This window comes from Agelaius phoeniceus, chromosome 14 (genome assembly GCF_051311805.1).
Source record: "Agelaius phoeniceus isolate bAgePho1 chromosome 14, bAgePho1.hap1, whole genome shotgun sequence".
Classification (NCBI taxonomy): domain Eukaryota; kingdom Metazoa; phylum Chordata; class Aves; order Passeriformes; family Icteridae; genus Agelaius; species Agelaius phoeniceus.
This window is the reverse complement of record NC_135278.1, coordinates 4,453,079-4,479,170: the sequence shown is the minus strand read 5'-3', so window position 1 is coordinate 4,479,170 and position 26,092 is coordinate 4,453,079. Positions and strand designations below refer to the sequence as shown.

The window sequence follows — 26,092 nt, the reverse complement described above, 5'->3', positions numbered from 1 at the left end:
TGCTCCAGATACCTACTTAGATACAACCTAACAACACAGAAATAATTGTGCTGCATTACTCTAATGCAATGTTTTACCCATAGTCATTAACACATTTCAACATTACCTGTGACCATATCATAAAGTAATATTATCTTCTTGCTTTGCATGATGATTAGATCTCAAAAAAAAACCCCAAACCACACACTGTTTATCTGGACAATCTTCATTTCAGCTGTTTTACCTATTTGAAAGTAATCCATCAGTACAGAGAATGGCTATTTTCTTGGTTGTAATGATATTATTTTTAGAGTTTCATTAGCTATGTCTGGATATGTGAAATCAGGAGGTGTCTAAAAAAATGAGTAGGAAATTATCCCAGGAGAATGAAACAACACATCCCCAACTAAAGACAGACAGGAGAACAAGGAAGGCATCAGCCCAAAGCTGATCAGCAAAGGTTCTCTACAACTTGCACAGTCAGACCAACCAAAACCAACAGTTTTATGGCCAGATGTTGATGAAAAGTGTTTGTATGTCTGTGATGTTTATAGGAGACATCTTGATTAATAAACCAGACCAACAAACCCTGAAATTGTGTCACTGGGTGGATTAAATTCTGGTTAAATAATGCATTTCTACATGCTGCTAAATAGAAATTATGTTTAGCATCTGGTTCAAGTGCAGTCCCTAAGGGTCTGTTCTCTGCTCCTTCATATTTCTATCAATGACTCAGGGAAAAAGCAAACATAAAAACATCACTGATAAAGAACAGAGAGTGGGGAAATGTTAACTAAAAAAGGCTGGACCAGCAATGCAAGGTGAGTTGGATGGCTTGGTAAATTATGCACAGATATGAGCAAATCCACGTGTCAGGAGGGCCAAACGTAAAAATCACAAACCTGGAAATGAAGTGTGCAGGCCACAAGAGCAGGCTGAGGAAGCTGCCTGGGGGACTGGAAGCTTTGGAAAAAAATCTGTGGGGTTGTGGATGAAAATCAGTGTCCTGCACAATAAAGGAGCAAGGGGCCATGAGAGCTTGGGGCACACAAGCAGCAGGAGCTACAGGAACAGCAGGAGTTTCACCCTTACCCCCAGAACTGCTGCTACTGTTCCTAAAATCTGACATTTACAGAAAAAAATGATACCAGAGGATCCAAGGGTCGAGAGAAAAGGCACATGAATGAGTAAAAGGCATTTTTAATGATATTCTACTGATATACTGACCTTGCAGCAGCAGTTCACAGGGGAGTGCACTGCTTAGGCCATTCAGGAAATGAAGTTTGATGCCCACAATTGTCCCCAGTGCTTTTCAAATCCATGGCATCCACTGAAGAGTGGGCCCCAAGTCTGGAAGAACAAATAATGCTCATATTCAAGATAACTGCACAAAAACCCCACTATTAGAACAATCTGTGTGCAATCTATTGATCATGAACTTCAGTTTGTCCCTTACAGCCACAAGCTGGCAAAAAATCCCAAAATAACAGAATAATTTGGGTTGGCAAAGACCTTCAAGATCATCAAGCCCAACCTGTGACCAGCCACCACCTTTGTCACCCAGCCCAGGGCACTGAGTGCCACATTCAGGGGTTCCTTGGACACCTCCAGGGATTCATGGACACCTTGGACACATCCAGGGGTTCCTTGGACACCTCCAGGGATTCATGGACACATCCAGGGGTTCCTTGGACACCTCCAGGGATTCATGGACACATCCAGGGGTTCCTTGGACACCTCCAGGGATGGGGACCCCAAACTTCCATGGGCAGCCTGTCCCAAAGTTTAACAGCACTTTCTGTGAGGAAATTCCTCCTGGTGCCCAAGAAATGCTACAAAAATCCTAAGGAAAAGACTGAGAGAACATCTTCACCTCTACAAGAGCTGCACAAAAGGCTCAGAGCAGTTGTTCCCAGTGGGAAGGGGGATCCTGGAGCCAGGGAATCTGCCAGCCTTGTGCCATTGATCAGCTGCACTCAGCAAAGACAGCAGCAAACACTGCACTGCCATCACTGCCCATCGAGGCTGCACTGGTGTAGAAGAGAGCAGAAAACTCTTTACAGAGAAAAGGAGAAGATTTAGAAATCTCTTTGCTGAAAAGAAGTTGCATTCTGTTGATAAAGTCCAATCCAGTTTTTTATAGCTGTGGAATTTATTGGGTTCTGCTGGGAGGACAGGATTGAAAACCACCCACTAAAAGGCTTTACTTGCATTTATTTTGCTATTCTGGCATGAGAGAATAGCAGAAGTTATCCCATCTCAGGTAAAACCTGCTGCAGCCTTATGAGATTTGAAAGGAGACACTGAGTGACCAACAGTTCATCCCTCCACTGGATCATTCCTTTATTTGCTTGCATTCCTCAGGCAGGACTGAGGTGCTGTTGCCTCCTCTGCAAGTGCAACCTGAGAGGAAAAAGACCCTGCATGATAAATTCCCACCTGCATCAAACACTCTTATCTTCTTCCCATTCCTTGTGCCCTCTCCCACTCACCTGGAACTGAACACTTCCCTTCTGCTTTATCTTATCTTGGAAACAAGGAAATGCCACGAGTTACATGTCAATATGACCTCTGTGAACTAGGAAAAAGCTGTCTAATGTGATGCCTTGTGGCTCCATTAAACCAGCTAAAGATGCAGCTTGAATTCTAGCAGTGCTGGGAAAAGAAAATATGCTTTAGGCTGTGAGTTTAAAAAATGTAAGGGAGATTTGGGATAAAGAGATCCTTCAGAAGATGAGCTTACATAGAAGTTGCCCACAATTTGCTTTAAACTCTTTTTTTTCCCATTAATTGAATATTTTCAATCTGTATTTATTTCAGGGATTAAATTGAAAACGTTAGCATTTTAGGCAATCTAAAGCTTAACTGGGGAAACTGGAGTGACCTCTAAGAAAATGGTCAGGAATTTTCTTTCCATAGTTTAGCAATCAGTGAAGCAATAAACAAGATGAAACATTTGTGTTCTTGAGATTTTCTTTGCTTTGTCAATGTAAAAATTCTTTCCCTCATGGGGACTGAGTTTTCCTTTCACCTCTCCTCTTCTAGTGCCATATCAGACTATGCTTTTTGACCAGGAGAAGTTGAGATGCATTACTATTTTAATGCACATTAATGCATTAATAAATACTCTTTTAGGCCAGAGCACACAGTCCCATTCTGGGCTCCCCACACTGAGCACGTTCAGGTCTGTGCTGCAGCAGCAGAGCAGGAGCTCACTCTCCCCAGGGACAGCAGAAATGGTTCTGCAGCCCCTGGATTGTGCAGGATAAAATTATGAAAGGGTTACCTGGAGAGTTCTGCTCTCCTGCAGATGGTTCTTACCTGGGAGTGGCACCAGCACCAGAACAGGGCTGAGCCTCCAGATGAACTTTCTGATTTAGGCCCCTGTCCACCACAAGGGACAGGCATTTCCTGAGCTGTGGAGGTAGAAAAAGTCGCTTCTCATTAGAACCTTAAACTAAGGAAAGTCAAACAGGCCTTCAAAACCTCTGAAGATCTTTGGAGAATGGAGGAAGACAATGTTCCTGCCTGAATCTTCTCTTACTGATGTTCAGATTTATCTGAAGACAGATGACATTAAATATCTGCCAAGCACATAAATACATTTTCACTGGCCAAATGACCACAGACACCTTTTGCACACCCACAGCCTCTGCAGCATTATTTTGGGGGGGATGTCATCTCACTAAATAGATCAGCTGCTGTGAAATTTTGGATTGTAAAGCAGGGCACCCAGTGTGCAGGAAAAAATTATGAGGAAGACTCCACTGATATCAGAAGGTTCATTAATTGCTTTATTACACTATATTATTCTATACTATATTACACTACATCTAAACTGAAACTGCACAAGCACTCAACTGACTGAACAAATCTTGTGTCTGTCTGCTGACCCACACTCTGCACATACTGGGCCCTGCCAGGCCAAGGAAACAAAACCCCATCACTGGGGGTAAACAATCTCCATGTTGCATTCTGCTTTGGCACAACACAGCAGCAGCAAATGAGATAAGAATTGTTCTGATCATTCTTTTCTCTGCTTCTCTCAGGTTCAGAGAATGTGAATGCCACACTTTTGTATGGGCACCTGTATAAAGGTCTCACCCATCAGAGAGGTTGTTTGCCTTCCCTATGAAGGAAAAGCTGCAGTGAGTGCTTCCAGGGATGTGTTTGTCCCTGACAGTGTGGCAGGGCTGGGGTTGAGGAGAACAGGCTGATTTCTGGCTGTACATCCTGCAGCAAGGTTTGACAGAAAGTTACCCCTGATTACCTTCAACTGCAGCTGCCTTTGATTTCATCCTGGCTCATACAGGAAAATAACTAGCAAAAAGTGCAGAATGTAACAGAGGAATTTCCAGATTACCTGGAAATGGTTTGTATTTCTTAACTCCCACCCCGCAGGTGAGGTCAAGGAGCCTCTTCCCTGTGGGCCTGTCTGAGTGCAGAGAGGACCTGCAGCCACATCTGGAGATACTTGATCCTGCATGAAAAGAATTGGTGAATTTGATGAATGCCTTGTTGAGATGAAGCCCTCAGGTGTGGCAACAAGATGCATTGGCAGATATCCCAGAGAAATGCAGATCCTGCTCCATCAGATGACATTAAAATGGATTTCTATTTCACCAGCTCCATTTTCAGTCCGAGGGAAAAGTGACACATTTACAGCTCTGAATGCAGAGGGACAGCACTCACAAATGCCCCTCCTCACCCTCCCAGTGTGAGGTGACCTTTCCAGGAGTGGAAGACAGTCCTGTTTCCACAGCCAGCATCCTGCAGCTGCCAGCAAGGGAAAGAAACTTCTCCAGGGAAGAGAGGTGGAGTGGAAATCACCAGCTGGCAAATGAACTCACGGTGGAACAGTAAGAAAATGCAATGGACTGAAAAGAACCAACCAAGAAAATGCAGTGGACTAAAAAGAACCAGCCAAGAGGCACTCTGGGAGCAAAGGCTGCTCTGTGACATTGCACCCACTTGGGACAATTCTCTGAACAATAAAAGGGGATAAACCACAGTGAGCCAGTTGGAAGAGAGAAGTTGAACTTCTGACCAAGCCTTATCTGTGAGCAGACAAAGGGACCCAGGTGAAGGAGATCCCTGGTTTAGAGCCAGGACCAGGGAGAGGAGGAGCACAAGGCCCCAGGGTTCCTCTGCCTGCAGGTGAACACAGCAGGAAGGGCACAGAAGCAACAGATTTGACACAAATCAAAGAAAAGGATGCTCAACTCAGATTCTCAATCAAATGTTTCACTCCCTGCACTTTCACCAACACTTTCAAAGACAGGATGTCTTGAGCCAGTTTTATTAAAAAATTTGATGTGAAAGACTGCATCCAGTGCAAAACACTGTGGGCAAGAAGGAATGAGCACATTAAAAGTCTTTCTGTGCTTCCTCACTGTTTAAAGTTAAATTTAACTACTTTAACACTACAGATAGCTCTGATTAATCTTATTTTTGTCCTCTGAAACAAAACACATGGATTACATTTTTTAAAACTTTATTCTGTAAAGCATCCTTGTTCTGGGAAAATAGCTAAATGTTTTTGTAACATCAGTGTAAACAAAGCAAGACTAATTATTCTCTAACAAAACTTTTCATATATTTCAAAAATCTTTTGAAATGGAAGAATACCCATCAGCCTCTATTTTAACAGGAAATTTTAGGGGAATATGAAAGGCATTTAGCTGCTGTGCAGAATAAGTAATTTGAAAAGCATTTACTCTGGAAGAAAATGCAGGTATTCCTTCTTGCTTCTCCCCCACACCACACAGGCACAGAAGAAAATGTTTTGGGAAAATTACTTTAATATTGCTATTCTTCTTGTAATAGAGGCCTTGTTAGCAAGGCAGGACTCAGAGCAGGGTGGCACTTTTCTGGGGCTGGGAGCTGAGGGCAGATTGATGTTTAACTTTGCAGAGTGCTTTGTAAACTGGGGCAGGGGAAATGGGAACCAAAACAAGGAAAGGACATTGCTGGGCATCACAGGGAAAGGTGCTGGGCTGGGATGGGAGCAGCCAGGAGCAAGGGGTGCTGCAGGAGCTTGGCAATCCAGGGCCAGGCTGGCAGAAAATGAGGCACAAAATTCCCTGAGCTGCAGTGGGAAGAGGGGAAAGGAGATTGTGGGGTAGCACAGCCAGCACAGCAGGGTTTGGCATGGCCAGGGAGGGAGGGCAGGAGAGGAACCGAGGGCTTGTCCAGCTGGGAGAGGAGTAAGGTGGCAGCTACAAGGAATTCTGCAAGGGTTTTTTATTTGAGGGTGTTGTAACTCATCATTTCCACTGGGATTTTTTAGGTTTGTCTGGGATCTACAACCCCACTTGCCTATATTTGTATATTCCCTCATTATACTCACTTCTAGGGTAGTTCTTGCTTTGAATTTAAGGCATTCAAATATATATAACCTGGGACATGTTGCTGAGATTATCCCATGGATAAGTGGCATGATTGTGCCACCAGAATGGAAACTGAGCCGAGCTGACAGGCACATCACTCTATAAGTCATGAATTTTAATGGATTTTAATGAATCTAGAGTCTGTGGCTGGTCTTAAAAGTGCTCAGTAAAACTCCACCAATGCTTTCTTGACTTATAAATTATTGGCATTTGTTTCACCAAGGAAGGACACTGAAACTGCAGCTTTTTGATCAAGATTTCATCTTGTTCTGTTACTGCTTTCTGCCTGTGCAATTAATTCAAGTACATTTTGTAGGATTATATTAATGTATAGGAGAAACAACCCTTCCTCTGTTTCAGTTTAAGAGGATCCTTTCTGGCTCACCCAGTGCAAAATTAAAGTCACAGGGAAAGGGATGAAAGATCAGGCACTTTGAGCTTGTTATTGTTCAAAAGAAGATCTCTGAAGCAAATAGAATGTGGAGTTCCAGTAAATGATAAATTTGGTCTTTGGCTGATGTCATTCAGCCTTTTCTCCTTGCTGCTTAGTCAGGAGATTCTCACCACAGAATTTAAGTGTCTCCCCTCACATTTTCTGGATGTGGTTATTGCTGGGAGGGTATTCACAGGGACCAGCTCAAACCAGAGCCCAGAGATGTCAGGAAACCACACAGCACAATCTGTGAATTCCTAATAGGTTAAGCTTGATCACATCTGAGAGCAAAATCTGCCTTGATTCCCTACTCAGAAATAATGAATTAAGACAATACTTGCCTATACCCAGAGTGCTGAGTCCAGATCTGAATGAAATTAACTGTTTTTAAAATCACTGAGTTCTCATTACAATCAGCAGGAGGATCTGGCTTCTCTGAGCACCAGGAAGACTGAGCATTTATTCCTTTATCAGATGCAGACTTAGAACCCTGATTTGAAGTGATCATATTTTGTGATACAGCTCACTGATAGAGGAATCCAACCACACTAAAGGTGTTAAACACTCCTTGACTTTAAAAAGGTGCAGAAAAACCTTTTTATCCTGTTCTAGTTCTTCTCTTGCTCTCATCACAATATCAGACCAGAAGGCAATGAGGATCCTGATTTCCTATATCTGTGCAGATGGAAAACCTTGTAACAATCTGGAAATTCCCTGCACAAATTCATGCCTTCATTTTGTCCTGCTTTTGGGACTCCTTTTGCCTATGGACGATGATATCCCATATCAAAATATTCATTTCTTTTACCACATTTGCTAAAATGCAATGTTTACACCAGCTGAGTGATGAGGCAGCTGCTTTTTGACAGACAGAATCATAAGAGCAGCTCATAAACCCCAGAGTTTTTCACATTTGCTGTGTCCTTCAAGCTGCAGAGATGAGGACAAACCAGCTCATTGCCCCTGTGGTGAATCTGGATCCACAATTAGACCTACACAGACAAAAAATGTGTCCCCTCTGACAGGCCACTTATTTTCACTGGAAACTTCTTAACCTGTTGTGATTCACACTGTGAGCATGTTCTTGTGTGCACCCAGCAGAGAAAATCCTGAGTCATAAACAGGATTTCTGAGAGCTAAAGTAATCATCATCAACATGTGGCAATAAAGCCACATAAAAGCATCCTGATAACTGGGCCTAGAGCAAGACATCAGCATCTTACTGAATATTAATCACCAGGAAATGTGTGCTCATCTCTGCCTTAAACCTTTCCTCGTTTAAAGCAATTAATCATCCCACTCTGCCCGTGTCAAGCATCGCTTCACTTTCTTATTTTTGTCGCTTCTGAAAGAAACTCTTGTGCCTGAGGATGTGTCCTAAACCCAAACTGGTGTTCAGAAGTGAATCCCACTGCCACTAGAAAGGGCAGAGCTGTGATATCAGGCATATCACACAAAGGCATCTTCAAGATCAATCAAATGCTTCCACAAAAGGGAATATGTAACTTTAAAAATAAAAAAAAAAAAAGAGAAATCCACGAATCGAGGGAAAATATTTTTGTGAACATTCACAAAGCTCGCTTGCATTTACATTTTACTTGTACTGAATCACTAAAAGGATTAGGAGGACAGTCAATCACCGAGGAGGAAAAGCAAAGTTTATGCAGAGACTATTTTTAGATTTGCAAGCCCCATCACGAGGAAGCTCCCAGCCCTGGGCACAGCCAGGAAAGCACCAGGGCTTTGCAAACGAGCCACGATCCAGATATATATATTTATTTTTTTTTCCAGGATGGCTATTTCTGCCCAGCTTTGTGGGGAAAATCAATATCTTGTTTTCAGATGTGTAAATGCAGTGGTCTCTCCAAAGTGCCCCGGTCAGTTTACCACACGTTCAGCAGCTGCTTCTTTCCAGGCTATCCCACGATTCCCAGCCTATGAGGATTGACAAGGCAATGATAAACTAATGTGCCCCCTCAGCTCTGTGCTCAGCCCATTGTTCCAGCAGCTGAGACCCTCTGCTTCTATTTGCTTTCTCCCACATACATTATTCAACAGCCCAGGAAAAGGCCAAGAACCTCTTTCATTCAGGAATTCTGTATTAAAATAATCAATTTTGAACTGAAGCGGGGAAGGGAGGCTTGCTACAGGCCAGGCCTGTTAAATAAGCCACCAGCCCCTGCCATTTGCATGGGAATCATGCTATCATCAGGCAATATATTATTATATTTCTTATCCATAGAAAGAAGAAGAAACCTCAGAATACTTTTCTCTCTTCCTCTGCAAGAGCACTAATTATAGCAGCACCTTCCTGATGGCCTATTTTGGCTCTATTTCCATTTATGAGGTCTGTATAATAGGCTACAAAGGTCATAATTTGATTTAGAAATTCTTAAGGAGGGAAGGAGATTCATAGTTCCACAACAGACAGAGAAGCTGAATATTAAAATAAACTTATAACACTTTCTTTTAATGTTCCAATAGAGGGTTGAAGGCCCATTGTTCTATGAAATGTTTTCCTGGCATTAAATTATATTTAGCTGTGCCAGAAGATGCCAAACTCTGTTAAGTCATCAACCACAAGACTTTCAAGTGCAGCATTTCTCCTAGCAGAAAGGAAACACAGGGATAAAGGCAGGACAAGTCATCATTGTTCCATGTCATGTTGTTTGTTTGTTTTTTTTTTACTATGGCACATTTAGGGAAAATAAGAGCAGCACCTTCAGAGAAAGGCAAACACACACGTTTGAGTTACAGCCACAGAGGCAAACCAGACTCATGATGGCAACAACCATGATTGTATAGGCCCTCATATTAACTATAAAAAGAACCTCATGCAAGAAAGATTGGGAGCCACACACCTGTTTCAAAAACCACATGATTTGAAAAGATACAAATTTTGCTTCAAGATAGATCTCCATTAGGGGAAACAGCCAAGAAACAATATATGTGCCTAATACACTATAAAAGGAACAAGTTCTGTGGCAGAAAAATATTGACCTTGGAAACACAGGAAAAAGTCTTCCAATTTATATGCAAGAATTAGACAAGCACTTATCATTCTACCCAAAGAACATCAAGAAATATTACTTTTGCAGTTTGCAACAACAGTAAAAGGACTTCTACAGCCAAAGAGCATCAACCTCCTGAAAAAACCCCTCAAAAGAGGCCCTGCTTCCTATGGCACTGCTTTGCTCTGTTTGTCAGGGCAGCTCTGCTCACTCACCTCTTCCTCCTCACTGCTGAGATCCCAGTTTCATGTCTCCTCTCACCTTTCTGGAGCTGTGCACTTTATTGCCAGCTCCAGAATTTCCTCTCAGCGCCATCCTGCAGGTCAATAACGTGAGAGAAACATTGATGTCAACAGATAAGAAAGCATGAAAAGCCCAGGCCCATGGCTGGGGGAGTCAATGGGAGGCCTCTTTCTGCCTGCAAATGGTATTGATCATTGATCACTGATCACTGATCCCTGCTGTGATCATGTTTTCCCTCCCATTCCATCCCAGCTATCACGATAGCTCCTCGTTCTGAATGTTCCACCCACTCCTTGACATTTCTGCTAACCAAGGATTGTCACTGCTGTTTAAAAATGATTGATGCTTAGACTTTAATGAGTAAAAAACTTTGGTGAGTAAATTTTATATCTACTTTACCAGTGGCATCATCAGCTTGGTAAGCACAGGGGTGGTGAGGAACTAATTAAAGCTGGTGGTGAACAAGCTGGGCTCAACTTCATTAAAGGAGAAAAGCTGCACTAAAAGCCCCCAAAAGTTTCTGACTGGTGTCTTGGCTATGAAATCAAACAATATATAAAAGTTTAAATGCTGTTTTCAAAAGTCTCAACTTGCATCTTATTGGGGGATAGAAAATAAAGGTATTTGGTATTTTCCCCATTCTGATATCAGACAGGATTTTCTACCAGTCTGTTCTGATGCTGGCACCAAGTTTACACATTTGGAGGGTGCTATTCTGACAGGAAAATCCAACTAATGATTGATTCTGGGAACACACATCCTAAAGTGAAAAAGGCTAAATGTACTGGGATTTGTGCTCATGAGTCACTTCCACGGCTCAAAATGCTCAGTGAGTGAATAAAACATTCCAGAAAGTGCCATGTACAGCATGAGGCATCCAGCCCCAGTGAGCTGATGATTTTTGGCCAGCTGATGAGCAGGGCCACAGAACTATTCAGAGTTTGGTTTCATAACCCTGCAAGAGATGTGCATGAGACTCACCTAGAGATGAGCCAGTAAAGCATTTCATTGTGTCCACATTTTCCATGGGCTGAGCATACCAAGCCCTGCCATTTCCACTGTGCAAAACAAATCAATCCCTGGTGTTGGCACCAGCAGTTCTGAGGGTGGGAAATCATCGATGTGACAGTGGGAATAAGAGAGGAGAATTTAAATCTCACACCTTTGCACAAACCATTCACTTGGTAGAGATGAGAGCAGCTGGGAAGGACAGAGAAGAACTAATTTATGACAAGATAAAGAATATTTCAGCCCCTTCCCCTGTCTGGCCATGGTTTCAATGAGAAGGAAATTTGGAAGCAGCAGCAGCAGCAAGACTTGTGGAAAACTGACCCAAACTGTGCAGGTCAAGAGCTTCAATCCTGGGAATTTCACACTTTTGTTACAAAGCTCTGCTTCTGGATATAGTGACCCATTACCATGACATCTCTAAAATTAATTCAGATTATCTAAAATATAGAAACAAAACCCATAACATTTCTAATTTAAACAGCAAAGCTGGTCCCAAGATGCACAAGCAGTTTCTAATAAAAGCAAGCAAGCAGTTCTTCCATATGGAGGCTAGAAAGCCTCCAAATTAAAACCAACCAGGGTAATAATACAATTGGGGTAGAAAAAATGAGATTTTCTTGTACAACTCAGTGTTTAAAAGAGTGAGATATCTCACGATGTGCCAAAATCTTGTGGCCACTGTAAACCAACCTCTATCTTGCATTCTCTTCTAATGAACTGATTCAAAATGCACATTGATACAAAAAAGAATGGAGTTCAAGAATCTATACAGGCAAACTACAGAGCTCTTTTCTGTGCTTATGTTTACCTTTTATAAGTGTCTCACTAAGCTAAATGCTTTAGCAACTGTGGGCAGCTTCAGTTGCCCATTATTAGATCTTTGAAGTAATTCTTCTCCAGCATTCAGCACGTGAATTTATCCTGCAATTTGCACTCAATGCCTGCAGTAAGCCCAACTTGTACAAAGACAAAATGCTGTCAACATTTATCTGCTGCTTTACACATGCCTGGAGCAGAGCAAAGGGAAAGTGGCAAGCATTTCTATTCCTGGACTCAAAACAAGCTGCATTCACTTAGGCAGGATAAAAGGCAGAGTACAGAGATGAAAAAGTAAAGGGGCAGGGAAAGAGTAAGGAAAAAATAAGAGACCAAAAAAAGAAAACAAACTTAGAGGGGATAAAAACACTATTCAAAAGAGAAAGAAGGAGAAAATCAAATACGTGATCAAAGAGAGAAAGAAACTGAATTTGTAAAAATAAACTCAGACTTGTGACAGGCTGCCAGGAGCAAGCAGAGCTCCCATGACTGCTCAGAGGGACCAGGAGCTGATCTCTGGCAGCCTGGGTGACAACCACCAGCAGTGACACCAGTGCCACAGGCAGGAACTCAGCACACCCACACCAGTCTGGGCTCCATCCTCAGCATCCAGGCAGGATAAGGAAGGGTTGGCTGCAAATGGGCAGGAACAACCTTACACAGAGAAAGGAATGCCATAGTCCAACCTCTGACAACTCACCAAAGTGCAGAGAAAATGTCCTGGTATCTCTACAGGATCATGAAAAATGTTATTCTGGTACAGTTAGGAGGGAGAAGCTCACTGAATGAGTCATTCAAAGATAAGCCATATGCATCCTGTGCAATTATGGCTGCTTCAAAGCACTTTTTTCCTTAGAAATTGATGTCTATACTAAAAATCCTAATGGGGACATACAGGTTCCTTTTGTTTTTCTGAAAAAAATTGTCAAAACATGCTATTTCTATAAGGTAAAAGCAAATGGCTATTTTTAGAAAATCTCATCATTTCGAATGCCAAGATTATAACTTTTTGTTATGTGCAGTGATAAAGGATTTGGACTCTCAGTATTTTTGCACTGGCAGGAAATCCATTTTTATTGCTATCCTATTCCCTCCTTCCTTTCACAGATTTTGAAGAAAGAGAGGAAGAGCAGTAAGAGAGTGCTGTGAGTGCTGTGCACTGTGCTTGCAGGTGAGCTGAATGGTGAATTACACCTCCCAGGGCAGTCCTGGGCAGTGCCAGACCCCACTGGAGCCATCCAGCAGCACCAGGAGTGGATGGTGCCCAGCACTTTGGTGGGCAGACCCTTGGCAGGAGCCTTGAGCTGTGCTGTGACAGCCAGAGCTGCTCCAGGGAAGGGCTGAGCATCCTCAGTGCTGGTTCCTCCTGCTGGGGAATGGAGAGCACTTGGCAGGATGCAGCCTCAGAGCTGCCTGGCACAGATTATCCCCTTTTGTGGGGTGAGTTATTGGGGAAGAGCAATTTCTTTTTTAATTGCAATTACAGCAATTTCTGTCAGCCAGAGAGAAGTTTGATAAAAGTATCCGTGTTTGATAAGAGGATCCACGTTTACCCCTGAAAGAATTTTCTACCAAGGTCATGAAGAAGAATGAAGAAGAGGGTAAAGAAGAATAACCTGCCTCTGCTCTAAAACTTCCATCTTGTTGCATATGTATTACTATATTCTAAAAGCCCAAACTCTAAGTTTTCTACTTTGTGATATTGCACACTTCTAACCAACTACACACTTGTAATCTTAGTGCTATCAATCAATTGTGGAAACCTTTTCCACAGCCTCAGGTCAAATGCAGTGCTCTCCTGGGAGTGAGAGGCTGTCTGTAGAGAAAGTCTGAAATTCTCAGCATCCAGAACTCCAACAGTTGACAAAGAAACCAAGAAAAAAGGAAGGATAAATAAGAGAAACCTGCAACTGCCTGTTCCAATGAGCACTTTGTTTGTTTCTAGTCACCAATAAGTGTAAACTGATGAGTTTTGTTAAAATGTATAAAAAGCATGCATGCTGTAAAAAAACCAGTTTGAAGCCTGCAAATGGAGAGTTGCTTTGCATTGTCTCTGTCTCAACTAGCACCAGTTATTTCAAAGCAGATCCTGTGGGCAGCACCCCCAGAGCACAGAGGGAAAGCAGGGCAGTGCTGCTGTCCCTGAGATCCCCCCATGGGCACAGTTTGAGCCCCATTAGCATCAGGGGGAGGAGGGGATGGAGCCTGGACATGTTTTCTGTGCTAATCTGGGAGCTGGCCCAAATCCCAGCACTTGGGTCACTTGTACACAGGGTTCTCATTGTGAGCTGGGGGAAAATGGCAGCCTCGCAGTTGGGCTTTCAAACTATGCATTTTTTAAAACTTGTGTATGCATAAGCCTCTTATTTAATGAATGACTCCCTTTGTATTTACATGTTCCACCATCCACAGGACAAATAGGGTTTAGTGGTTTGAGAATGAAAACTTCTCGTCCTCAAGGGACGGGGGGGGGGAATAAAATAGCTGCAGCTATTTTATGGAAGTGGTAAAAAATCAATTAGCCTCTGAGTTGTAGATCATACCTGATCTCCAAGGCCTTCTGTGGACATAAACATATTCTTTCTTAAGTAACATATTCTTTCTTAAGGTACATATTCTATATACAATACATAATATTGAAAATATTACATATTTTCAATCAGAAAAAAAAATTCTGCTATAAATCTAACGGAAACACATTGGTTTTAATGCAGCTGAATTCAGATCAAAAAGTGGCCAGAAAAGTTATTTTAGGCTGCTCCAGATCACTATCCTAAATTAGAAGGGTCTTACCAGACCTGAAGGCTTCTTAATCTTACACTTTTTTTTTTCAGTCTTCCCTTTAAATTCAGCTGATAAATGGAATATGTGAAATTATAAATAAATATAAGATATACGGCAGAAATAATTTCAAAGGATTTAGCAGCTAAGATAGGAATGCACAGAAAGCAGCATTTTAAGTTGTCTTGATTTCCAAAAGGAAATAGTTATAAATTAGTTCTAGGGCACTCTGATTCATTTATAAGAGTGGTTCAAGAAACTCTTCAATATTAATTAGTAGCCTGTGAATTCAGCCTATGCAATTATGATGAGACAGTTCTTTGGGTATGAAAGAGCCAACTTATCATATTTTTGAATTCACCATCTCTAAGCTTGAATATTTTTGTATTTCCATATTTCTCAAGTAGCACTTAATTTAATCTTATCCCCATTTCTTTCAATAAACCATTGTTGCCTCTCTTAAGCAGCACAGCTTCCTCCTCTAACTCATCTCCCCGTGAAATTGGTTTAATGAAGCAGAAAGGTATGAAGCATTAACAACACTGGAATTCATGTGGTAGCACTTCATTTTTCAGAGGCACTCACATTTCCTACCTAATTTATAAAATCAGCACACAAATGATTTTTATCACAGCCATTACATCAGTATAAATTACTGCCTTTTCTATAACACGGCAGTTAGTCAAACTGTTGAAATTATATCTATTAGTCATAGAGAGGAGGAGGGAGAAAGAAAAACTTGTAGGAAAGATTTAGTGTAAAATAAGGACTGATAGCAGCCTTATTGAAGCACTAATATTAATTTACCAAATGAGCCCAAAGTGTGGCTATTTTGCAAAGGAAAATTAAAAATACACAAAGTGAAGCAAATGGGTCAATTTGTAAAAGGAGCCAAAAAGGAAGCTGGGCAAACAAGCCAGGCTGTGTCAGAGGCACTCGGAGATGCAATTAGGGAGAAGTTCCTTACATCCAGGAAGGCAGCACATGCCTCACCTTCCTTGCCCCACATTCCTGCCAAGCTTTCCCACCCACCCCCTTGCTCTGGCACTGGTGCTGTGCTTTTGGGCACGGCAGTTCCTCCAAAATCATCCTCATCCTCCTCACTTCTTCCACTCTCACCTACTCCTGTCCTGGCTCTTCCTTTCCAGACCAGTGGCAATCAGCCCCTACCACCCAATTTTTGCTCCCAGCAGAACTGTAATAATTCCTGTTGGGAAAATCTTTGTGTCCTCTCCTTCCCCAGGGAGTATAACCTGCTTTTCCAGGACCTCCATCCCAATTTCCAAAATTCAGCCTGTCAGAAAACAACTGTACAATCTGCAGAGGCTTCACACACTTGAAAAGACTTCAATTTGCCCTGCTCTGTAAACAACACCTGTCTCCACCAGAGCTGCTGCTGGGATCTCAGGTAGGTCCTGGGTTTCCCTTCCTGTTTGCTGTTCCTTCCAGAGCTGCTCTGTAAATTCACTGTCACCTGCCCTGCCAGACCTCTGCCTGTCACCTGAGAGGGGCACTGCAAAATCTCACCAGGAAATTCTCTTTTCTCTCTCACATTCAGGAAGATGCTCTTCAGGATTGCACCAAAATGTCACATTTTTGCACAAGGCGTGATTTGAAGTGACAGTTGTAATTTTGTCTTTATTTTGTTTTGACCCAGGGAAATCAAATATTATGCAAAAATCTATTTTCACTGAGCCAAGGATTTCCAATTCCTGAAGTTCATAGCGTGCTTCAGGGAGAAATTTGGTCCAGACACCACATTCCTCAGTGGGATTGATACCAAATCATGAAAGATCTGGAGAGACATTTTGTGGTATTGGCCAATTGTCTATAAGCAAACCAACCAAGCAGGTTGGGAATGGCTTTTCTGGATTTGAAGAAGTCAAACAAATGGTATCCAAGCCTATTCTTGCTCTCCCTTTTCCAATTATTTCCCCTTGATGAGCTCATTGCCTTGGATCAGATGGTCAGCCTGGGAGGCAGGGGCCACACCCTGTGGTTTGTGCTCTGCCAGCAGCCAGCACCGGGGCCACAGGGCTGCAGGGACCCTGCTTGGTGCCACTGCCATTAGGGGCAAGAAGGATTAAACCCAGTTTAACAAAAAATCCCAAATCTGAACTGAGATTGGTGGTGCAGCAGCAAAAAACCTGCAAGGGGCACAGGGGTGCAGCTGCCTGTCCTTGCTGTGTTTTCCTTTGTGTTTTGATCTCCTTCTGCTTATGGTTTTTATTAATTAGCTTTTCCCTCTCTAGTATCAGGGTGTTCTTGCCTGGCTCTCTCTCTGTCTCCAGCCCCCGAGTACTGGTGTAGCAGTGTCTGCTGATGGCACCTTGTGGCTAAGCCAGAGAAGTGCTTGGGAATAGCAACCAGCATGAAGGAAGCCAGGAAAATATCAAGGAAAGGAGAGGAAATCCCTCCTGCCACAGTGAGGGCTGCAAAAAATGGTGCAGCTCTGCAGACCCTTCCTTGCCAAGGAGGGCACAACCTCTGCCTGCTGCCCCCAGCCCCTCAGAGAGCCCTGGGATGCAAACAGGAGTCCTGGCCCTAAACCTCCTCCCAGCAGCAGGCAGGAGAAGGGGACAGGGTGGAAAATCCATCTAAAAGGCAAATCCCTGTGTGAGGGGCAGGAAGGAGCCAGGTTTGACCTGCTACCAGAGTTCCTGAGAGCATGGTCAGCTTTGCTGGGTACCCAGAGTTCATGAGAGCATGGCCAGCTTTGCTGGGTACCCACAGAGCCCTGAGAGCATGGCCAGCTTTGCTGGGTACCCAGAGAGTCCCTGAGAGCATGGCCAGCTTTGCTGGGCTATCCAGAGTCCCTGAGAGCATGGCCAGCTTTGCTGGGTACCCAGAGCCCCTGAGAGCATGGCCAGCTTTGCTGGGTACCCACAGAGTTCCTGAGAGCATGGCCAGCTTTGCTGGGTACCCACAGAGTCCCTGAGAGCATGGCCAGCTTTGCTGGGTTACCACAGCCCCTGAGAGCATGGCCAGCTTTGCTGTGTACCCAGAGCCCCTGAGAGCATGGCCAGCTTTGCTGGGTACCCAGAGTCCCTGAGAGCATGGCCAGCTTTGCTGGGTACCCACAGAGCCCCTGAGAGCATGGCCAGCTTTGCTGGGTTACCACAGCCCCTGAGAGCATGGCCAGCTTTGCTGGGTACCCACAGAGTCCCTGAGAGCATGGCCAGCTTTGCTGGGTTACCACCCAGAGCCCTGAGAGCATGGCCAGCTTTGCTGGGCTATCCAGAGTTCCTGAGAGCATGGCCAGCTTTGCTGGGTACCCAGAGTCCCTGAGAGCATGGCCAGCTTTGCTGGGTACCCAGAGCCCCTGAGAGCATGGCCAGCTTTGCTGGGTACCCACAGAGCCCCTGAGAGCATGGCCAGCTTTGCTGTGTACCCAGAGCCCCTGAGAGCATGGCCAGCTTTGCTGGGCTATCCAGAGTCCCTGAGAGCATGGCCAGCTTTGCTGGGCTATCCAGAGCCCCTGAGAGCATGGCCAGCTTTGCTGGGTGCTGTCCTTGCCCTCAGAGGAGAAGGTCAGCCTGAGCCCAGTGGTCAGTCTGTGGTCAGGAAAAGCTCTGACCTGCAGAGCAGCCCCCTCTCTGCAGCCCTTCCCAGAGGCACTGCAGGCCCTGCAGTGCTGATGGTGCTGGGGACACCCCAATGGCTGCTGCCCCTGCCCCTGGAGATGGGCTGGAGTCTCTCTCTCTCTGGGGCTCAGCCTCCCCTACCAGCCCAGGTGGGGGTGGCTGTTGTATTTGTGTGGTGCCCCAATGAAGGGAGGAATGATACATCTGACTCCATGCTCTCAGAAGGCTAATTTATTATTTTATGATACTATATTGTATTAAAGAATACTATACTAAACTATACTAAAGAATACAGAAAGGATACTTACAGAAGGCTAAAAAATAATGAAAACTCCTGACTCTTTCCAGAGCCTCAACACAGCTTGGCCCTGACTGGCCAAAGAATCAAAACAACTCCCAGCAGAATGCAATGGAACAATCACCTGTGGGTAAACAATCTCCAAACACATTCCACATGTGAGCACAACACAGGAGAAGCAAATGAGATAAGAATTGTTTTCCTTTTTCTCTGAGGTTTCTCAGCTTCCCAGGAGAAAAATCCTGGACAAAGGGATTTTTCAGAGAATGTGAATGCCACAGGTGGCAGGTCCTGAGCAGCCCCAGCCTTGCCAGGCACCTGCTGGTTTGCAGCTGTGGCCAGGCCCTGGTGTGGTGACACCACGGGGAGGTGGCTGGGTCACCTCCTTGCCCAGGGCAGCCAGCAGGGAGGCACAGCCAGAGCTCAGCATGGAGCTCTGTGGGCACTGATGGAATCATGTCCCACAGCCAGAATTCCCTGACAGGGTTCCCACAGTGCTGGGATTAAGAGGCAGCAAAGGGCACAGACCCAAACTGCAGATAAAGGACATTTGGCACCCAGCAGCATCACGTGGGATGGGTCCTGGGCAGGGAGCAACAAACACACACAGGGGGGCCTAAGCCAGCCAAAGTCTCCTCAGAAATTCTGGGATCACATGAAGAAGGCAGGATTTTGTCCCAAACATAAAGCAGTTTTAAAAGAGGGCTGCCTCTCATTTTATTTAAGTTTTCTCAACTTTGGTTCGGTCCAGTCATTTATCTCCAAGTACCTATCCTGCATGGATTTCTAGGTCTCACTCTGGTTTGTATGATCTTAAATATATCATTATCAGAATTCCCAAAAGTTTTGAAGTTCTTTTAAGAGCTGGCTCCAAGTTTCTGCCCCCAACAATGTTCAGTATCAGTAAGAAGCACACTTGGATAGAACAGGAGTCCAAGATCACCCAGGAGATCAGATCTGCATTCCAGAGACAGGAGCACATAATGATGAGATGTAAGTACAAGTTCTCACTCTAGAGGGAAACCTCTATGATGGAAAACCAGGGAGGTTCTTTGCAAGTGTGAAGGACTGGAAACAAATCATGCTCCAGCTGGATATATGAAATCACAAAAGAATCAGAGAAAAAGGAAGAGATTTATCTTTATAGATCCTCAGCAGACTCACATCTGCAGACCTAATCAAGTGTCATGTCACAGAAACAGCTCCACAAGCCCTACCTGAACAGCCAGGGCAGAAGAAATTACCCTCAATGTCCTTCCAGGGGTAGGTGCATCCTCATTAAAAGGCAGATGAGTCTCTCAATGAGCAATCAGTGTTTCCCAGCAGCAATATAAAATCAAGAGAGAAGCTCTCTGTGGCACATCTCACCTGCAGCCCTATCAGGACACTGTGCCCATTTTTCATGGTCAGTACTCAGTAATGCTCACAGCTCTGTGCACACAGGTTTTGCATACAACCTCACAAAGCTTTCCTGTGAGGAGCATTTTGTGCTTCCCAGTCCAGCAGAGACAGAAGAATCCTCTTTTACTGATTAAAAACAAATAATAGCTCAAGGAAAAGAAAAAAACAAACATGCTGTGATATGAAAAATGAAGTGACAGACTAAGACAGAAGGTTCAGCAGTAGCAGAAAATTCAGGAGGTTTTAGAAAACCTTTTTTCTCCCAATAAAAGCACCTTCTGCCATAAAATCACTCTTGCAACTTTCATGTTGCTTTTTGTCCTAACTCTACTTAATCCTAGAGGAAAATTAACAGCCACAGATAAAGAGTAAAAGCCTCACATTAAGGAGAACCCTTACCTGGAAAAGAAAGATGAGTGATACATTCAGTGAAGCCCACAAAAGCCTTCACTATTCCACATTACCTGGAAGATGATCAGATACCACTGTGATAAGCAGCCCTACAAAAACGTGGACAAGGTTGATGGCTGAAATTGGAATAATTTCTTCTTTTTTTTTTTTCCCAAAGGAGATGTTTTACTGCTTTTTTGAAACAGTAAAGCTCCAGGCTTGTCTTTACCTTTCTGTGTAAATAACTTCCTTTCCCTGGGGTGTTCATCATGGGTTTGACCTTAAAATGCATGGCAGTGTTCTTAGCAATATTCAATCAATGGCAGGATTAAAGGTGAAATCAGTTACACAGAGGAAGCCTACTGCTGTTTCACCAGTGTGGTGGCTCTAATCTCCCTCTGAGAGACTAAAGATCATAACTGATTTACTTCTCCTCCCTGGGGAACAATTTTCTGTAGCCTGGAGCAATCAGGAAACAGACTGAATTGGCTTTAATACCCATCTGCCCTTGGGGGGGAGACTGGGAAAAGCTACCAGGTTGTTTCTTCTTCATACTTGTAATTAAATAAACTATGACAAATTTGACAGGCAGAATTTCTAGTAGTACCAGTTGTCTCCAAACTTCCTACTCTGTGTGTAATTGATATATAGCAGCTATTCCCAAGCAGTGCTGAGACTATTTCAACATTAAAATCAGTGATCTTCATTCCATGATTTAACCTATTGGCAACACACCTCTAATTTTCACACCTGTCAAGACTGTGGCACATGTTTAAGCACAAGGAAACAGGGCTTACTTTGATTTTTTGGTTTGGTTTTTTTTACCTTAACTGTGATCTTTCTATTAGTTCCAGAATGCCAGGCATATAAATGAGGTGGTATCGATATAAGAGAGAAACAAATCTTACAAGTGGTACCAGAGAGGGAAAATCTGGGAGAATGAAAGCATTTTCATATAGATTGATAACAAGGTACATGCAATAAACTTTTGTTAGTAATCCTTTTCAAAACAGTGCCAGAGGCAAATGAGATGAAAAACTATTTCCCTGAAAAACTTAGTGCAATTCAAAACATTTTTAGCATTGACTCATAATAATAATAATAATAATAATAATAATAATAATAATAATAATAATAATAATAATAATAATAATAATAATAATAATAATAATAATAATAATGTCATTGTAATAATAATGATGATAATATAATAATAATGATGAAATAATAATAATAATAATAATAATAATAATAATAATAATAATAATAATAATAATAATAATAATAATAATAATAATAATAATAGCAGCAACAACAACATTTCATAAAAAGATCCAAGGTTTTTACTTGTATAGAAAGCAGAGTTGATACCAGGGCTGGTGCAAGTACAGTCATTTCAAATATGCTGATATCTGCCTTTCTCATCTGTATTCCCCAGCATGAGACAGGTTTAAATACCCCACAGGGAAGGGAACTCCTGATTTTTCAGTTTACAGGGTTAACACTACAGACACATTTTTTCACCTAAGCTCAGCTGAGACAATTCAAAGCCACAGGCAATTCCTTTTGTTTCATAATTATTTAACTAATTTTAAGCTTGTTCACCAGTTACCACAGGAAAGCTTAGGAATTTTAGAAATGCATTGGTGTCTGTGCCCAGAGCTGACATCCTGGCACAGGATCCAGAATGGTTTGGGCTGGAAGAGACCTTAAATCTCATCCTGTTCCATCCTCTGCCATGGGCAGGGACCCCTCCCACCATCCCAGGTTGCTCCAAGCCCTGTCCAGCCTGGCCTGGGACACTCCAGGGATGGGGAGGAGCACTCAGGGCTGCAGGAAATTCTGCTGCACCTGCAGAGAGCTCCCAAAGCCCAGCAGAGCAGAGCATGGCAATGCAAACACAGGCATGGAGATACAGCAGGGGCTTGGGAAAACTCACCTTGATGGTTTTGGCCAGCCTGAGATAACTCAGCCCCCACAACCTGGTCATGACACCCTGCAGGAATAACCCCACAGCAGCTGAGCCATGCTTGCCCAAACCAGCGCTCCTGGAGAGTTTCAATCTTGATTTTAATCTTTCCTGGGGCTGCTGCTGAGAAGCTGAATGATCTTTATCAATGTCAGAGGGCCCTAAAGAATTGCCACCACCCCTACTGGCCCTGCTGCACCCAGGGTGCTGTCCCAGGGAAGGCTGAGAGGATCAATTCTCTAAAGCAGCTTTACAGGAATGGAGCAGCCACCTGTCACAACAAACACAGCCAGTTCTGCTCACTGGCCTGAAGTTAGAATTGCTCTCTGTGAGGATACACAGACTGCTGCTCCTAAATAGATGGGTTTTTTTAAATTTAATTCATTTAAAATTAATTAATCAACTCCAAATTGATTAATTAATTTAAAAACCAGGCAAAATGCAATTACAGACTCTCAACAGCAACTTACACAACTACCTGAAATTTTCTGCTGCAGGACAGGGCAGATGCTGCAAAAGAACCTTTTGTACTCCCCTGGTGCCTGAGAAGCTGTGCAGACATCTGAGGGGCACCACTCCTGAGCCTGTAATTAATTCCCAGGGCTGTTCTGCTGAGTCCTTCCCAGCAAGGAAATAAAGGAGCTTAAATAAAACAAACAGCAAACAGGAATTGAATGAGAAGCTGAACACAGAAAGCCAAGCATCTGAAGGATTTTTACTTGGCCAAATTATTAGCAGGGAGAATTGGTGAATGCATTTCAGTTCTCTGTACTTAGTTTTAATACTGTTCTTCAAAAGCAAATTATGATGTAGAATATGGCAAGCATTTAACTTGGGTATTGTTTCTTATTATTTGGTTAAAAGAACATAAATATTTAGCTACAAGCACCTAAGACAAGTGATACATTTTTTTAAGAACTCAACATTTACCTGTGTGGGATTAAAGTGATACAAACAGCCAAGAGTGACTGCTAAAAATCTGCTTCAGGCTGAGATTGCTGATAAAGTAAATTATTACACTGCAGACAAAATCTATTTTGTCAGTTTTGTACTGAAATTTGAAGAATTCAAACATACCCCAAGACTTACAGTTAGTTTTTTAAAAAAACGAGTGTTAATATATTAAAAAAGTGGAATTTTTCAAAACCTTCCCATTCCCCCTATTTCTCCCCTGCACCTGCTTTTTATTGCAATAGCCACAGGCTGTAATAAGACAGCAGTGTGACTTCAAGCACTGACACAAAGGAAGCTCTGTCTGAGCCAGTTACTCATCCCCATGACATGATAGCTCCCATTTCCTCCTCAGTGCTGCTTTCCCAGAGCAGTGACAGAAACCACATTGCAGAACTGTCAAGATCCTAAAACCTGATTGCTAAATGTCAATTACCTTCATTAGGTTTCCTTAAAAAAAAAAAAAAAAAAGGCAAAAAAGAGTGAGAGATGTGAACCAAAGATTTACCTGCTCTGCTCCAACTTGGTAAACTGGAACTCAAGCGTATCTTGTCTGCCCACAGATCCATAGATCTGCTCTAAAAACAAAGCTGAGTCTCTTCACTAGGAAATCAAACACTTAAAATGAACCTTCCTGTTCTTTTAAACAATGGTTTGAAAGCCATATTTGCCTTCAAAGAATTATCCATAGGAGCAGATCCAAAGATACCTAAAGGTATTCCAAAATTTCCCAAGGAAGAAACAGCAACACCATCAGAGGGAGAAAATTCAACTTTAAACTCAGCCAGCAGAAGCAGCAGACAGTGATGAGGCTGTTGGGTCTCTGAAGCTCACAGGACCAGGGGATGTTCAGCATTTAGGAAGACCAAACACAAGTTTTTATCTTAGATTCAGAAATTCAGCTGGCAGCCCAAGGTGGCTGTGCCATGGGATAAATAATTGTGGCATTTATTTCAAATAACAAATTCAGCTGGAACACTTATTACAATTACACAGCACAGAGAGTACAAATTTTCTTGTCTTTCACATCAATTTGCCTCTCCTGACCCTCTATTTCTTCCTCTTCTTTTAATTAATCACCTTGAATTTGTGTCCCCCTTGTCCATCTGTGCAACAATGCTATGAATGAGCCAGAACTTTTTACTCTTGCAAAAAGAAAAGGAACATTTATAATTTTTATTTAGCTCTGTTATGTGGCTCATCACTGAACACAACAAATCCTTTTCTACAAAAATGATTTTTCATTTCTGGCTCTTCAGCTGAGAATTTTCTCATTATTTTCCCTTCAATTACATTGAAAATATTATTTTTAAGAGGCTGTGCAGCCACTTTATTACCCACACAGCTCCAGCTGTGTGGCAGAAAAACAGCTGGAGATTTCTGTGCCCACTGCCAGCCTGCCCCAGAGCACAGAAATCCACCTGAGTGGATGTGGTTTGATGGCAAAAATACCTGCAAATACTTTGGCACCAGGTCAAAACTTCTCCCATCCTCACAGATCCCCCAGGAATGACACCTGGATATTGCAATACACCAAATACAGCTCAGATGGAGAAATCTGCAGCTGATGTGATCAGGGATGTTGCTGAGGGGCTGCTTTGGTGCTCCAAATCTCCACCCTGGGGAGCAGGAGGGTGAGAAATCCTGACCCTGGCATCCAGCAATGACCTGGCATTGAGGGATCAATAATTATCTCATATAATCATTATAGCATTATCTCACCTGAGCCACTGAGGTTATTCAATGTAACAAAGATTTTTGTAGGGTTTCAATAAAGGAAAAATCATACAGAAGAGGAGAATCAATAAAATTTATAGTTTAAAACCCCTTTTCCTTCTGCAAAAAAAAAAAAAGCTGTCAAAAATAATACCACAGTAACTTTTAAACAGATATAAACAGATATTCATGGAGTTGAATCTCAGGATTCATAGCTTTTCCATGGAGAGAACAAGCTTCTAAACTGCAGCCCTGTACTGTGGGGAAAAAAAAAAAGTTTAATTTTGCCATCCTTAAAATCTTGAAAGCGTCATTCAGTCCTTGCAATGGTGTGTCTCTATTTAAATGGACAAGGTTAGAAAAACTCTTCTATCTATATCTATCTTCCCCAGTTCCCCCCACCTCCAGCAGATAAAACAGGGAGATAAGAAAGTTGTGATGTTCTTTTGACCTTCTGCCAAAGGTAAGGACCACCTGTCGACCTGAATTTCCCTTGCAAATCTGCTGGAGCTGCACTACTGAAACTGCACTGCTGGTGCCTGCTTTATCTCTGATTAGCCATCATTTGGGACAACTGTTCAACTGATGGAGCAAATGCCTGCCCTGAGCTGGCATTTCCTACCTCCCCAGCACTCCTCTGCAATAATATCTCACTGCTAAAACACAGTTGTATTCTCCTCTCTCATCCCATGGCAGAAATGGAGGGAAAAGCTGTGCAGAGATTTGTTGTGGTGCTGCTGGGGGAGGATATTGAACACTCTGATGAGCCAGGATTAGGATGCTCTCAAAGAGGAGTTTGTGGCTCAGCACACACCAGCAAGGCTCACACAGGATGTTTCTCTCCAAAAGGCACAGTGCTGCCCAGAAATATCATTTTAGTGGCAGGATTTTCCCAAAGAGCTGCCAAACCCAGCCCTAACCTGTGCTGTCTGTATGAAATACCCCTGGCATTCCCCTCTTTTCCCTGGTGGTGCTGCCACCGTGCTCCAAGATCCCAAGATTACAGCAATTCCTCATCATCCTCTCTCTGCTTGTCTTTATTCCCTTCTTTCAGCTGAAAATGGACCTGATTTTTTATTTACTGCCCGAGTAAATGTTATTTATTTCTTGCCCAAGCCTC

The 26,092-nt window shown here is 43.0% G+C and overlaps 1 long non-coding RNA gene across 5 annotated transcripts in view; it reads right to left on the bottom strand.

The window, feature by feature from the left end:
• The window catches only part of LOC129125633 (uncharacterized), a 37,791-nt gene extending 12,759 nt beyond the window's left edge, over positions 1-25,032 (bottom strand). The window contains exons 1-3 of one of the 5 annotated variants that reach the window (XR_013184301.1): positions 22,784-25,032; positions 10,028-10,128; positions 1,207-1,329 (exon numbers count right to left, since the gene is read on the bottom strand). This is a non-coding gene — a long non-coding RNA (uncharacterized LOC129125633). Of the gene's footprint in view, positions 1-1,206; positions 1,330-1,852; positions 4,679-10,027; positions 10,964-11,036; positions 11,444-22,783 lie in introns of those variants that run through there. The other 4 variants (XR_013184300.1, XR_013184302.1, XR_013184299.1 and 1 more) reach the window with 4 other exon arrangements.
• Between the last annotated feature and the right edge of the window lie 1,060 nt (positions 25,033-26,092).